The 15,153-nt window shown below is 36.5% G+C and overlaps 1 protein-coding gene across 3 annotated transcripts in view; it reads right to left on the reverse strand.

The window, feature by feature from the left end:
• The window catches only part of LOC149168025 (uncharacterized), a 140,410-nt gene that overhangs the window by 98,042 nt on the left and 27,215 nt on the right, over positions 1–15,153 (reverse strand). The window contains exon 2 of one of the 3 annotated variants that reach the window (XM_089433300.1): positions 2,688–2,816. The exons of 1 other annotated variant lie outside the window; for it this stretch is intronic. The gene's annotated coding sequence lies outside the window, so the exon portion shown is untranslated. Of the gene's footprint in view, positions 1–2,687; positions 2,822–15,153 lie in introns of all 3 variants that reach the window. One more of the 3 variants, XM_089433299.1, reaches the window with a different exon arrangement.

Below are 15,153 nucleotides of genomic sequence, written 5' to 3' on the forward strand. Positions count from 1 at the left end.
CTATTAGAAAATCGAAAAGGCAGAAAGATTTTCTTATATTGATAATTACTTGTGATATTCTTATGTTCTTATTAACTTCTTTATGATATTCTTTTATCTTCTTCTCATCAAGCAATCATCAAAGTAAAAACATGAAGATCAAGGACACCAGATGTAGGCACTCAGCCAGGGCTAAAACCCCTTTATAGTGGAAAACTCAGTCATAACTCTTCCTTCAGTAGATTCAAATTAAGATAAACCAAGACCCTAGACCAAAAGACCTTCCTCCTCCACCAAGTTAGCTCTTCCTTCTGACAAATTATCTCTTCCAAAGTTACCAAGTGCCAGCGTCTCAAATGCGGCTGCAACCCAAAATTTCAACCCCCAGCTTTAGCACTGAAGTTTCTATCTAGCAACTTCAGTAGCCTCAACCTAGCAGCTTCACAGCTTTGACCTTGATCCAGCTTCACAGCTTGAATGCAGCTTCAAAATTTCGTTGCACATGAGAGAGAGAGACCCAAAAACTTAAATTCCAACTTCCTTCTTGCACTTGCACTTTTTCTACTTCCAGCTACTGCAATTCAAACTTGTGAGAGATGTGCTTCCAAATGAGTCGAGTTGCTCCAATATATAGTGAGTTTGTGAGGTCGAATTCCCTTGTTGAGGCTAACTTGTCCTTTCTTGAGGTCAACTTGGTGGAGGAAGCTTAATTGACCTATCTTACAATAAAATAAATGTCTTTCTTGCCAAATAAAGCCTAAGAAGGGTCTTTAACCTTATAACATGGACAAAGACACTTCACATAAACCCTGGAAGTCTTCAATGGAGACTCTGACCTAAAAAAATTGACCCAAGCATAAAACCCATGCTTTAATAAGTCAATTTCTTTATTAATAAACTTCTTTCTTTTGACAAATACATTACATCATGACTCAAATACAATTATGAAGACCAACACAAGTTACATAATTGCTATCAATTCTTCCGTAAAACTTGCCCAAGTGATAAATTGTTTACGAGAGCAAAGCCATTGATACCATACAAACTGATTTGGTTCCAAATACAAAGTTGCAATGCGTACCTTTTGTGTGTTTTGCACATTATTGAGATCGAAAAATTGCTCCATCTGTAATATCCATGTTGCGGGATCCTTGCCATCAAACTTCCTCGTATCAATTTTTGGAATATAGTGCGTCTTCGATCCAACATTAGAGTCTATGAAATCATGATTAACATTTCCTTTGTTTGCATCCTGAGTTTCCTTTACCACCTTTTCACCATTGGTAAGTATTTCTTGTAGAAAATTTGTCAAATCTGTCTTCAAATCTGCCATGCCTGTCTTCAAATCTATCTTCAAGTTGTCCATCTTAGCTTCCATGCCATTCATCTTATAGCTTCCACGCCACTTATCTTAGCTTCTGTTAGCTTTTGTGACAGTGACATTTGTTGCACTTGTTCTTGTAATTTTGATATATCATGTAGTATTTCTTCCTCTTCTTCATGAGTCATGCTAGAGCTTTCAAGTTCCTTACTAGGTGTTTGCATTTTCTTTCCTCGGGGCATCAATTACCGATAATAATGCTCTACTATGCCCTTTGAATTCCTTCAAAATAAATTTTCAAACCAAGCTTAAGCAAAAATTTAAGAAAATCTACACACCTTTCTTTCACTTTGTAGGAGCTCGATATTGCCTCTGATGTATCTCTGTACTTTCCGATCATCTAGTTCTGAATTTATGACCTGCAGTAGCCCTCTGTGTCCTCTTTCCAATGCCACAAGTCTGACCCAAATTGGATTCTCCAAGGAAGAGTTATGTGAAATCTCCCACAGTGACTTGATTATAGACTAGTTCAGTAGAGCGAAATTTTACGACATGCCACGAGTCACTGCTTCGACCTTTGGATCTGAAAATGCATAAAAGAAACTAAAGTCCGTCCTCTTTCTGCAACTTCTTACGAAATTTCAATCCGATGCTCAGAGAGAAAGTTATGATGATTTTCCCCAGGTCACCTATTTGAAATGTAATTCAGGAGTCTGCAAAAAAACCAACTTCCTCAGATCATATCTCCGCAAATATAGCGCGAAAAACTCTGAAATTAGGACCCCAGGTTCAGCGCGATTTCTTCTCAAATGGGTTTTTTTTGCAACTTCTGAAATGTCGCAGAAAAAAAGTTATAGCGAAAATGCCATGATGTCCTGTTTGGAGCAGCGAAACCCTAGAATCCAAAGCTCTGATACCAAATGTTATGAAACCAGCTCAAGAAAAGATAGAAAAGATAGATCAACGCCTTAGAATTCAGCCTCTTCGAGGGGGCAACCTCCTTTACATTACACAAATGAACAATTCTTGGATGATACAAATGAAAAGACCTCCTTTTTATATATAGAAGTCTAAGGGGTCATAACATAATCAGAGCCGACATAACAATAATAATGTAAGGGCACAATAATAACAATAATGGGCTTCTATGGGGCACAATAGTAACAATATGGGCACTACATGGGTACATCAATATAATAAGTGGGTTGTACTAATAAGGGGTTACACTAGTAGTATAGGGGCCTAACAAACCACCCTAACAAAAATCTTTGTGATTCAAAACCCTAGACATAACGGTGTCAGTAACGTGAAGCAAATTTCAAAAGAAGAATGATCGTACGTTTTACATGAAGAAACTTTATAACAAAGCTTATATTCTAAGACATACCTTTGAGTTATTCCTTAACAAACCTTGTAGGACATCAATTCTTGAAGGGCTTCCTTTACAATAGAATGTCTACCATGGTTCAAGTCTATCCTTTGAAGTCTCCTCCATAACCCTTGAGCATTCAACAAGCTTTCCTAACCAAGGAAAATATACAAAGAAAAGTTATTAGTATACAATATAAACAAGTCTTGATGTGAGGAGGAAACCAAACATGAAAAGATGATACAAAGAACAAAATACTTATCTTTTGTAAAATGGTGAAGGCTCTCTTAACCCAATCCTTTTGAGGGATACTTACAACTTATCAAGATAATTCAAAAATGTTCTAATGAGACAAGTTAGACCTACAAACTCTAGAAATCAAAATATAAAGGAAAACAATACAAGACTAAGAAGGATATGTAAGAGAGGACTTAGTAGTATAAGTCCTTAACTTCTGATTCCTCAGTTTTGTTCTTCTTTGGTGGAGCTTCATCAGCAATATTTGCTTGATCTCTGTCTCTCTTCCCATTTCTTGGATTCTTAGGACATTGACTTTTATAACGACCCATTTATGACAATTGTAACATTCAATTTTGGATAAGTCAACTTTCTTCTTTGGCCCTTTGAACTTCTTGAAGGTTCCCTTCTTGTGATGAGTAGAATATGCATTCGAGGTGTTTTCTTCTTCATCCTCTTTCTTGTTGTTTACTAATGATATTCGGGCTTCTTCTTGACTGCATGAATTCCACATTTGTTCAAATGTTGGAGTATCATTCCAACTGTTAATTCCTTACACAGAAGTACTCCAAGATTTTGGTAGTCCTAGAAGCGCAGTAATTACGAGCTCTTTTTCTAGTATGATTTCATCTATTTCTTGGAGTTCATCTTTTATTCTAGAGATTCTTACAAAATATGATGAAATGATATCATCATTCATCATCTTAACAATTCTTAGTTCATTCTTGAGGCTTGCTATTTGACGAATGTTCTTGATGGTGAATAATTTTGAGATAGCCTCATTCATTTCTTGAGCAGAATCTATCTTGTAAATGTATGGAATTAGGTTGTCCTTAACTCCATCCACTATTAGGTTCATGGCCAAGATTTCGGTTTCTCTAAACTTCTCCTTCTCTGCTTCATCTATAGGCTTCTTGACCTTTCCTATAACAAGATCCAAAACTTTGTGCTTAGCAAGGATAAGGTCTATCCTCTTTTTCATGCTCTATAGTTGGATGCTCGTTCTAGCTTGTTCTCTCCCTTCATTAAATTTGTCATATTGATATCTTCTACTGCTTCTGACCTTGAAACTCTTTATTCTCTCTTCCATAGATCTTTCGGTTGCCTTTTTCTTCCTTCTTTACATAAGCTTTGATACCATGTTAGAAAATCAAAAAGGCAGAAATATTTTCTTATATTGATAATTACTTGTGATATTCTTATGTTCTTATTAACTTCTATATGTTATTTCTTTATCTTCTTCTCATCAAGCAATCATCAAAGTAAAAACGTGAAGATCAAGGACACCAAATGTAGGCACTCAGCCCGGGCTAAAACCCGTTTATAGGGGAAAACCTGATCAGAACTCTTCCTTTAGTAGATTCAAATTGAGATAAATGAAGACCCTAGACCAAAGGACCTTCCTCCTCCACCAAGTCAACTCTTCCTTTTGATAGATGATCTCTTCCAAAATTACTATGTGTCAGCTTCTCAAATGCAACTTCAGCCCAGAATTTCAACCACCAGCTTCAGAACTTCGACCCAGCTTTAGGATTGTAGTTTCTATCTAGCAACTTCAATAGCTTCAGCCTAGCATCTTCACAGCTTCGACCTTGATGCAACTTCATAGCTTCAATGCAGCTTCAAAATTTCATTGCACATGAGAGAGAGAGACCCAAAAACTTCGATTCTAGCTTCCTTCTTGAACTTCACACTTTTTCTGCTTCAAGCTATTGCAATTCGAACTTGTGAGAGATGGGCTTCCGAATGAGTCGAGTTGCTCCAATATATAGTGAGTTTGTGAGGTCGAATTCCCTTGTTGAGGCTGACTAGTCCTTTATTGAGGCCAACTTGGTGGAGGAGGCCTAATTGACCTATTTTACAATAAAATAAATTTCTTTCTTGACAAATGAAGCCCAAGAAGGGTCTTCTACATTATGACATGGACAACGACACTTGACATAAACCCTAGAAGTCTTCAGTCGAAACTTTGACCTAAAAACAATTGACCCAAGCATAAAACCCATGCTTTAATAAGTCAATTTCTTTAATAATAAAATTTATTTTTCTTTCTTTTGACAAATAAATTACATCATGACTCAAATACAATTATGAAGACCAACACTAGTTACATTCTTCAACAATCTCCTCTTCACTTCATCTTTTTTCCTATATAATAAGGGTCGATACCATGTTCTTTAGGGATTGTGAAGGCAATTGACTAAATGTGAACGCCACATTGTTATAATTCAGGGGTTAATTGCTTAATAATATTGCTTTAGCATATTCTTCAAAACATTAGGGATCTCAACTTATTTATGTGACTTGACATAGCTACACCACGAGTCATTTTAAACCTTAAAAGTCATTGTCCAAAAAGAACTTAGTATTTAACACTTTTGATACAACTAATCCATTCAACTTGTCCCAAATTTCTTTTAAAAACTCATACAAGTCAAGATGGTGCAACTCAAAGTCAGTTATTCTAAGCCCAATGACGGATATAGCTTTCTCATCCCTATTTTGCTATTACACACTTTTGCCTTTTGTAGGTTTAAGGTCAATTCCACTAACTATTCCCTAGACATTTTAACGTATTAAAAGGAATGAAGACTTAACCTTACAAGGTGTGGAATTTATGACCAGCATAGATCCATCTTAAATACGGATCTAATATGAGCCAAGAGGGATCCAATTTCTTCAAGTGCAAATTTTTTATGAGCCGACATTATTTAAATATTGTGTAGTTATTTATTTTTTTATTTTTAAGCTTTTTAAAAAATTTTAAAATTTATAATTGGGCCTACATGAGCTAAATTGCAACTTTGATGAAGGATGGACAGAGTTACACATCACATTGGACTGTAGAATGAGCCTCTCGGCTCAACCATTAAATTTCCAAGAGGGGTTTCCATCTCAAAATAATATTCCAATTTGTTTGCTAAATCTCTAAAAAATTAAATCACTTAAAACATACCCTGTATTTTGTGAAAAATCTATTTGCAATTAATTATTCTCCTAGCTTTAACTAGATTATTTGTCCCAACAAATTATCTACTGCAAATAATGAATAAAACACAGCTGCGAATTTCACCAATTAAATAAACTGTGGAAACTCTGATGGAAAACTGAGAAAACCAATCACACAATGAACACTATTTATAACAAAACATCCCTAGAAAAATTCTCCAATTGATAAATATTACAACTGCTTGTCAAACCATCGCAAAGCTCCAGCAAAATGTATCTTCACCTCCACAGGTCGATTTGACCACTTTAAGGCTTACAGACTCCCTCTGCAACCTGACACGGCCTTTCCTGCAATTCACACTCCTGCTTGCAACCATTACTCGTGCTTGCAACCTGCTAGGAATTCCTACAATCGGCCTTTTTTGTCTGCAGAATAAGTCTGGGAGAATTCCTCCTTCGGATCTCGAAGGCTGGAAGAATACTAATGAAGATAAACTATTTACTAAATTTGTGAGTATTAGCATGCTAGAAGTAAAAAATATGGACAAAGTGGCTCTGACATAAGGTGAGGACTAGAAGATCTAGCAAAGTAAAAAAAATTTAGCTAAACACTCATAAATTAAGAACTAACGGCAAGCTTCAGTGGTTGGAGGGACACACATGCAAATAGGTATTTACTATATAGAATTTGGTAATGGAGAAGGCCAAAGACGAATGGTAACAATCAATGGTTCAAACACGTTTAGTTCCTTTTCTCATAAAGTTTTAAGTTTTACTATGTTTCATTCACGACGGCGAACATCAGTAATATTTCTCATCAAACTACCAAGATACCAATATTACGAAATATTGTAAATGAATTATTATTTATATCATAATATATAATTTCTACAATTATTTGTCATGATTATTCTCATCAAAATATTCAAATCCAAGATGTCCCAAATGATCTCCTCCTCTTAATGGCCCGACAGATAGATCTCCAATCTTCTAGAAGTATTTTCTTTTATTATTTAATTATTATTCTAGAAGCTCCCCTCTCGACTTCATCTAAGTGACTTTTAATATTATTTTATTTAAGTCACTTTTGACCTTTTTCCTTCAATTAACCATTTTCTCATTTTATTTAATTAAGTGACTAATTAAAATCACTTTTTAAGCTGAGAAAAATGGTAAATTGTGCACCATACTTTCTTTGGCCACTGGAAGTCACTTCTTAGCATCTCATTCTGTAGATTTTCTCGTTCTGGTTCCAACGAGCTATTACACTAAGGTATTCCATCAAATATTCTTCCCAGAATGGCACTTTAAACATAATTAATTAATGTTAGGCTCAATAATAACCTCGTTTTACTAGAATTATCAGAATGCAACGGAACCAGAAGAAATTTATGCAAAACTGACTCTGATGATGGAATATGCCAAGCAAATGTCGTTGGACCCCGTAAATCTCCTCAAAACCCCTTTGGGACCTCTGATGATGTAATCCTGCTCTTGTGACCTGACCATCATGTACTTTGGAAATGCATCTTGGTTGTACTCAATGTCACAGCGTTCGTGGAACTTCAACATTGAAGTTCGAAATTCGACGAACCCCAACAAAATTTGAAAGTTAGATTAAATTCAGCAAAGGTTCATTGAGGTTAGATGAAATCAGCTACTTCCACGTGTTGTTGTGTGATTGAAATAGTCTTTTACGTATTACTACGACTTCCATTTAAAATTTACTGATTAACTTGTAACCGTCAAGGCTTGGTATTCATATTTGCACTGTAGCACCATTTCATTTGTTGCAACAAGCGATTGGCATCTCCATACAATATACTTGTGCAAATGGCCAATGTGTGAAGGTTGCAACTCATTGTTGGCCATGCTCACATTGTCATGACACATAGGTCAACTCTTTGCATCAAGTTCCACTAGAATCGCAACATAATGTGCCCTCCCCTGTACATATTATCAAAGCCAGACGACTTCTTATCATCAAATTGTACCCCTAATAACCTGGAATTCAAATCTACCATCTGACAAACAATTTGACAAGCACAAGGAAGGGCAAAAGGAAGTCAAATTTTTTGTCTATCCATAGTTGACTCGTCACGCAATTGCCAAGTGATCGACAGTCATTTATAATTTCAAATTTTTTGATCTTATAAAATATTTATTGTTTATAACTTATAATAAAAACCATGGCCCACCGTCATTTAAAGTTTTATAATGTTTTTATCTTATCAACTACTTTATATATATATATATATATATATCGATCACTTGGCAATTATGTGACGAGTCAACTATGGATAGACAAAAAATTTGACTTCGTATTAATTTATAACTATATAAAAAGAAATTTTATTAATATTTATTAAGTCCATAATAAATATTAATAAAATTTCTTTTTATATAGTTATAAATTAATACGAAGTCAAATTTTTTGTCTATCCATAGTTGACTCGTCACGTAATTGCCAAGTGATCGACAATCATTTATAATTTCTAATGTTTTGATCTTATAAAATATTTATTGTTACTATAAATTATATTAAAAACCATGCTCCACCGTCATTTATAATTTTATAATGTTTTTATCTTATCAACTACTTTATATATATATATATAAGTCCATAATTGTTAGGCCAAACAGTAACTCCTCAAAACAAATTGATTCGTATATTTCATTCCTTCAGGTTGGTCTTTATTATATACATGAGGGAGAGACTGTTCACTTCATCTCCCGATCACTGTTCATATTACTTATTATTTATTTACATTATATTCACCCAATCCTGATGATTAGGTGTCAACATTCCCCCCATTAATCTGAAGGGATGTTGGTGAGTCCAAGCATCATTCTGAATTGTTCAAGCTTTTCTCTTCCAAGCGCTTTGGTGAAGATGTCTGCAATTTGCTCATTAGTGGAACAATGACAGAGATGGATTGTTTTGGCCTCAACATGATGTCGAATCAGATGATATTTAGTATTGACGTGCTTCGTTCGATCATGGAACTTTGGGTTCTTGGCCAACTTTATTGCAGAGATATTGTCAATCATGAGTGGAGTTGATTGTACTTGTTTTACCTGCAAATCTTCAAGAATTTTCCTGAGCCACAAAATTTCTTTTGTTGCTTCCGCTACTGCCACATATTCTGCTTCTGTAGTGGAATCTGCTGGAACTGATTGTTTGCGTGATCTCCAGGAGAGCTCTTTATCCAAGACTCATAGCATATCCTGAAGTAGATACCCCAGTTTCTTTGTCTCCATCAAAGTCTGAATCAGAGTATCCAATCAAGCTGAAGTCGTCCACCTGTGTATACTTGATTCCAAAGTCTTGAGTTCCCTTCAAGTACCTTAGAACTCTTTTTGCAGCAAACCAATGTCCCTCACAAGGCTTTTGCATAAACCTAGAGAGAATTCCAACAGCAAACGAAATCTCTGGTCTGGTAGTAGTTAGGTAGTTGAGACTTCCTACAAGTTGTCTATACTTTGTTGCATCCTCAAATTCTTTTCCTTCAATAGATGTGAGCTTTAAGTTTTGTTCCATTGAAGTAGTAAGAGGATTGCTAACCATCATGCCAAACCTGTTCAACAAATCTCCAATGTACTTCTTTTGAGAAAGAAATATGGACTTCGGATGTTGGGTTACTTCAATACCAAGATAGTAATGAACATAGCCCAAATCAGTCATTTCAAAACTTTTCCACAATTCCTTCTTTATGGATGCAATGTAGCTTTCATTGTTCCCTGTCATCAAAAGATCATCTACATATACCACAAGATATACAACTGTTTTGCCAACTTTCTTGACAAATAAAGTTGCATCATCAAGATCATAATGTTTGAAATTGAGTTTCAGAGGATGCTCAGTTAATTTTTCATACCAGGCTCGCGATGCTTGTTTGAGGCCATACAAGGACTTCACAAGTTTGCATACTTTATGTTCATGTCCTTTCATAGCAATTCCTTCAAGCTGGAACATAAAAACATTATCTTTTAGATCTCCATTCAAGAAAGCAGTTTTTACATCCATTTGATGGACTTTCCAACCGTTCTGAGCTGCTAGGGCAAAGAGTGTCCGGATGGTAGCCCATTTTGCTATGGGGGCAAAAGTCTCCTCATAATTGACCCCTTCCTTCTGTGCAAAACCTTTTGCCACAAGCCTAGCTTTGTGCTTGTCAAGTGAGCCATCAGCTTTATACTTGTTATTGTAGACCCACTCGCAGCCAATTGGTTTGGTTCCTAATGGAGGATCAACCAGCTTCCAAGTGCCATTCTTTATGAGGGCATCATACTCCTTTTGCATCGCTTCTTTCCATTCATCATGAGAAGCAGCTTCTTTGAAGGAAGTTGGTTCAAAATCTGTAGACAAGTTCAATTCACAATCATAAGAAACATCCATATCAACAGGTGAATTAGAGTCATCTACATCACCTCCATTTTGCCGGTTTGAATTTCTAGTTCCTGTCTTTCCAACCTCATCAGGATGAACACTTTCAAGTGTCTTTGTCAGCCACTTTGGGGGACCTTTCTCAGATGGTCCAGGCTGCTCCGCTGATTGAGTTAGGACTGAATCAAAGTTGAGTCTCCCAATTCTATCAATCACATCACCTAAAGCATCATTCATTGTTGGAGTTTCATGCAGGGGAGAGTGTTCTTCGGAAGAAGATTCCACATGTTGATCTAGTATAGGAATCCCCCCTTCAAGATGTGGAATCTGATTATCAAATTCTTGAAATGATTTTGCTTTTGTGAATCTATCCAAGCGATCAAGTTGTCGTTCAACAACATTGTCAGTTTTGGATGATTCAAGAAAAATTGCATCTCTAGATACAACAAACTTTTTATTTACTTCATCATAGAGACGATATGCTTTGGAGGTGTTTGAATACCCCAAGAAGATACATTTACGACTTCTAGCACCAAGTTTGTTTCTATGTACCTTTGGTATCAAGGCATAACAGGTGGAACCAAAGACCCTGAGATGCTTTACCGAAGGAACATGTCCATCTATTATTTATATATGCAGCACATAGAACAGCATCAGCCCAAAACACTATCTTTACATTTTTGAAGAAGAGCATGGATCGTACCATATTTAAGATTGTCCTATTCATTCTTTCAGCTACACCATTCTGTTGGGGATTATAAGGCACAATTGTTTGATGTTTGATCCCATGTTGGCGAAGATAGTTTTCAAATTCATTTGATGTGTATTCTTTTCCATTATCAGTGCGAATAGACCCAATATGAGATTGTGCATCATTTTCAATCCATTTATGAAAGTTCTTGAATGTTTGAAAAGCATTAGATTTATTCTTCAATAAATAAACCCAACACATTCTGGTGTAGTCATCAATAAATGTCATCATATATTTATTTCCATTTGCAGAAGAAACAGGCATTGGACCACATAAATCTGAATGAATGAGTTCAAGTTTTCTATGTGTTCTTGAATGTGAATCATGAAAAGACTGTTTGCTATGCTTTCCTAGAATGCAAGCATCACATTGCTTAAGTTTCCTAGGAATTGTAGGCAAACCAGCAACACCATTTTTTTTCAACAAACGGAGGTTGTCATAGTTCAAATGTCCAAATCTAGCATGCCATAATAAACTTGATGGAAGTGTACCTTCTTCATAATGAGAATTGTATGAGAAATGTTGTGCACGAGCAGAGGTTCCTTGCAGCTTGAGAAGCCTTTCTTCTTCTATTCCCCTCATGACAAGTGAGTGGTCAGACGCTTTTCTTACCTCAAGCTTGCCATCAAATATATGAATGGAGTGACCTTGCTAGCGGATGTGGACCAAGGACAGCAAGTTTCTCTTGCGTTGTGGGAGGTATAGAACATGATGCAAAAGAAATTCTGGAAGACCAGGCAGTTTAAGCCTAATTGTGCCAAGCCCTGATGGCTTGATTTTTGATTGGTCTGCAAAGTATAATGCTCCATCAACAGTCAGTAAATTCTTCGAAAAAAATCTTTTCTACGAGTCATGTGGCAGGTTGCTCCTGAATCAAGCAACCAATCATTTTTCCAAGAAGCAAGTGAAGCATTAAATAAATCTTCATTTACTCCAATATTACATTGTGCCACAACATAGTGAGCGGATTCAGGTGCTTTACCTTTGTCTGTATCATTAGTTTTACCTTTCTGTTGGTTTCTTTGCTGCTCAATTTTGTCCCATGGTAACTTGCATGTAGAGGCATCATGTGATCCATTTCTTTTGCAGCGTATGCAATGCAAATCTGCCTTTTCTCCTTGAGAGTGTCTGCCCCCTCACCTCTGAAATATCTTCCTCTTCCTCTTTGACCACCTCTTCCTCTTGAAGAATAATGAGCAAGATGCTTTTCTTTATGAGCAAGGCACACAGCCTCTTCAAAAGATTCAGGGGCTATCTTCTTTCCAAAAGCTCTCTCTTTCAGCAATTTTTTTCACAAGAGAGTCAAAGGTAATGTCTTTAAGATTTCCATTTGCTTGCAATGACTCAAGATAATTGGAGTAAGTAAGATAAAGTGCCTTGAGAAAAGCGATAAGAAGAATATCCAAATCAATTTTAGTGGCTTGGATATCATGCATTATAGACTTTACTTCAGACGCAAGAGCAAGAGGATCATTATTTTGCAGTTCAAGAGTGAAGAGTTTAATCATGAGTTGAACAACTTCAAGTGCAGAATGTGAGTCATAGAGTTCTTTCAGCTTTTGTAAGGCTTCGAAAGTAGTTGAAAATGGCGTAATATGGCGACTCACCTCTTCACTTATAGATGCTATGATTAATGCATAAGCTTTGTTGTTCTTGTTTTCCCAAATGGTGAGCTCTTTGTCTGATGTAGGTTGTTCTGGTTGTTTGTCTCCGTCTCCAATGCACACTCCTTTCCACAACTCATTGAAAATGAGGGTGTGTTTTATCATTCGGGACCACTCAAGATAGTTCTCCTTGCCAGTGAGAACTATTCCCACAATGGATATGATTGAATGCATTGTAAAATCTTGTACTATAAAAAAATTTGTGTACTGTAAAAGATACTTCTGCTGGCAAAAATGTGCTTCAGAATAATACAGCGTTATTCTTCCTTCTTGTTTAGGTAAGAATTTTATTTAATATACAAAGAGTAGAATTGTATTCTATATAGAATATCAACTGCTCAAACACCTATCATAACTTGAATTCTGATGTAATTGGAATTTGTCAAAAAAAGGGACGGATGCTTTTCTCAAAAGTGAATGGTATCAAAGCATTCACTTTTCACCGCACGCAGGTGTGCTAATCACCAGCGGCAATGCCAACAGCCGCACCATAAATATACAACTCGTCCTCAAACCCTGAAGCCGAAGCTTGGAAAGCAGTCCGTCAACATCATAGAGGAATTACAAACTTCACATAAAATAATGCATGAAAGATGAGCAACAAACGCGAAGTAGCCATAATTTCGGGTTCGCAATCGAACCCTAAGCCTTCACTCGTCTAGGGTAGGAAAATTTAGTTACATCTTAAAGAAAATCAGTAGAGGTAACCGCTTAAGAGGCAAGAACCCCAAATATAGCCTACACCAAGGCTGTATCATTTTTACAGCGAGGAAATAATAAAACAGAACCCTCAGAGAGCCGAAGCTCTGACCCCAGGCATCCCAAGAGTAATTCCTTAACTACGACACATTAATCCGATGGTAAACCTTACCCGCAATAATGATGCAACCCAAAGGTTGAGTAAGCGGCCTCACTTCGGACTTCGTTCTCAGAGCTCACGTACCATCAACGTAGCAGTGTTTCACACCATCCACGCAGCAACTCTCGCAGCAGCACTCCCTCAAGGCATTCAACGCAACAGCACAGCCTCAAGGCATTCAACGTAGCGATTCAGAAGGTTTTCAGGTCTGAGGCATTGCAAAAATGGCGCAGAATTAATTATGGCAGACAGAGCTCAAAATCACTTATGGCAGACAGAGCGCACAGGGGCAGTGGACGGAGAGCGCAATAGGCAAAAGGGAGTTACAACTATTTTTGGGAGTTGGCTCTGATACCATGTCAGGCCAGGCAGTAACTCCTCAAAACAAATTGATTCGTATATTTCATTCCCTCAAGTTGGTCTTTATTATATACACGAGGGAGAGACTGTTCACTTCATCTCCCAATGACTGTTCATATTACTTATTATTTATTTACATTATATTCACCCAATCCTGATGATTAGGTGTCAACAATAATAAATATTAATAAAAATTATTTTTATATAGTTATAAATTAATACGATAAAGGTTAATAAATTATATATATGCATATTTTTAACAATAACTATTAATGTGTGTGTGTGTGTGTGTCTATATATATATTCGAACCTAATGACGAACCTTATGTTGAGATGTGAGTGTTGTCATTGATGGCCATATGGATTGAATAATAAATATTAATAAAATTTATTTTTATGTAGTTAGAAATTAATATGACAAAGGTTAATAAATTTTATATATATATGTACAATTTTAACAATAAATATTAATGTGTGTGTGTGTATATGGCCATCAATGACAACACTTACATCTCAACATAAGGTTCGTTGTTAGGTTCGAATATACAAAATCCCAAGAAGCATTGGACCCAAGGAGCAAGAGGAGCAGTACCGAAGAGAAGAGCGAGAAGCAGTTCAAAGAGAAGCCATCGGGAGCCACAGGAAAGCCATTGGAAGCCAAGAGGAGGAGCCAAGACAAGCCAAGGAGCAGCAGATCCAAGAGAAGACCGTATATACCCAAAAGAAAGAGCCAAAAGTGAAGAACAGTGATATCAGAGAAATATCATATCGGCGGTTTTTATTGTGTCACCACTCAAAACTCTGATCTCCTCCGATAAGATCTAATCTCCGATATGCGATATGGACCTCCAATCTCCGATGTGAGATGTGGACCTCCGATCTCTGACTTACAATATGCGGACCTGATCGATTTAAGTTAACGAGTTAAATATTAAATCGCATCCGCCACTTTATCTGAACTTTTGAATGGCACCTCCAATAAGACCCTCTGATTGTCGATTACCGATATGGTCACAGACCCAATTGGCTTTATCATAACATGTCTAATATAATATCACATCTGCCTCGTCGAAACTTTCCTATATCGCAAGTTTTGCAGGTTGTGTCATGTTAAAGCTTCTGATAGAAATCCCCAATATCCATGTGGTCCAATTTATGGGACTTAAGTGATGATGTGGCATGTGGGACCTCCCGGCGTCCATTATAATATGGTTTTGCACTATCTAAATGTATTCGTTAAAAGTTATGGCCCCTCCTATCTTGTTATTAAAATATGGTTT

The sequence above is a fragment of the Pinus tabuliformis genome, chromosome 5_1, assembly GCF_031772625.1.
Source record: "Pinus tabuliformis cultivar Carrire ecotype Pingquan chromosome 5_1, CPIR1, whole genome shotgun sequence".
NCBI classification, from domain to species: Eukaryota; Viridiplantae; Streptophyta; class Pinopsida; order Pinales; family Pinaceae; genus Pinus; species Pinus tabuliformis.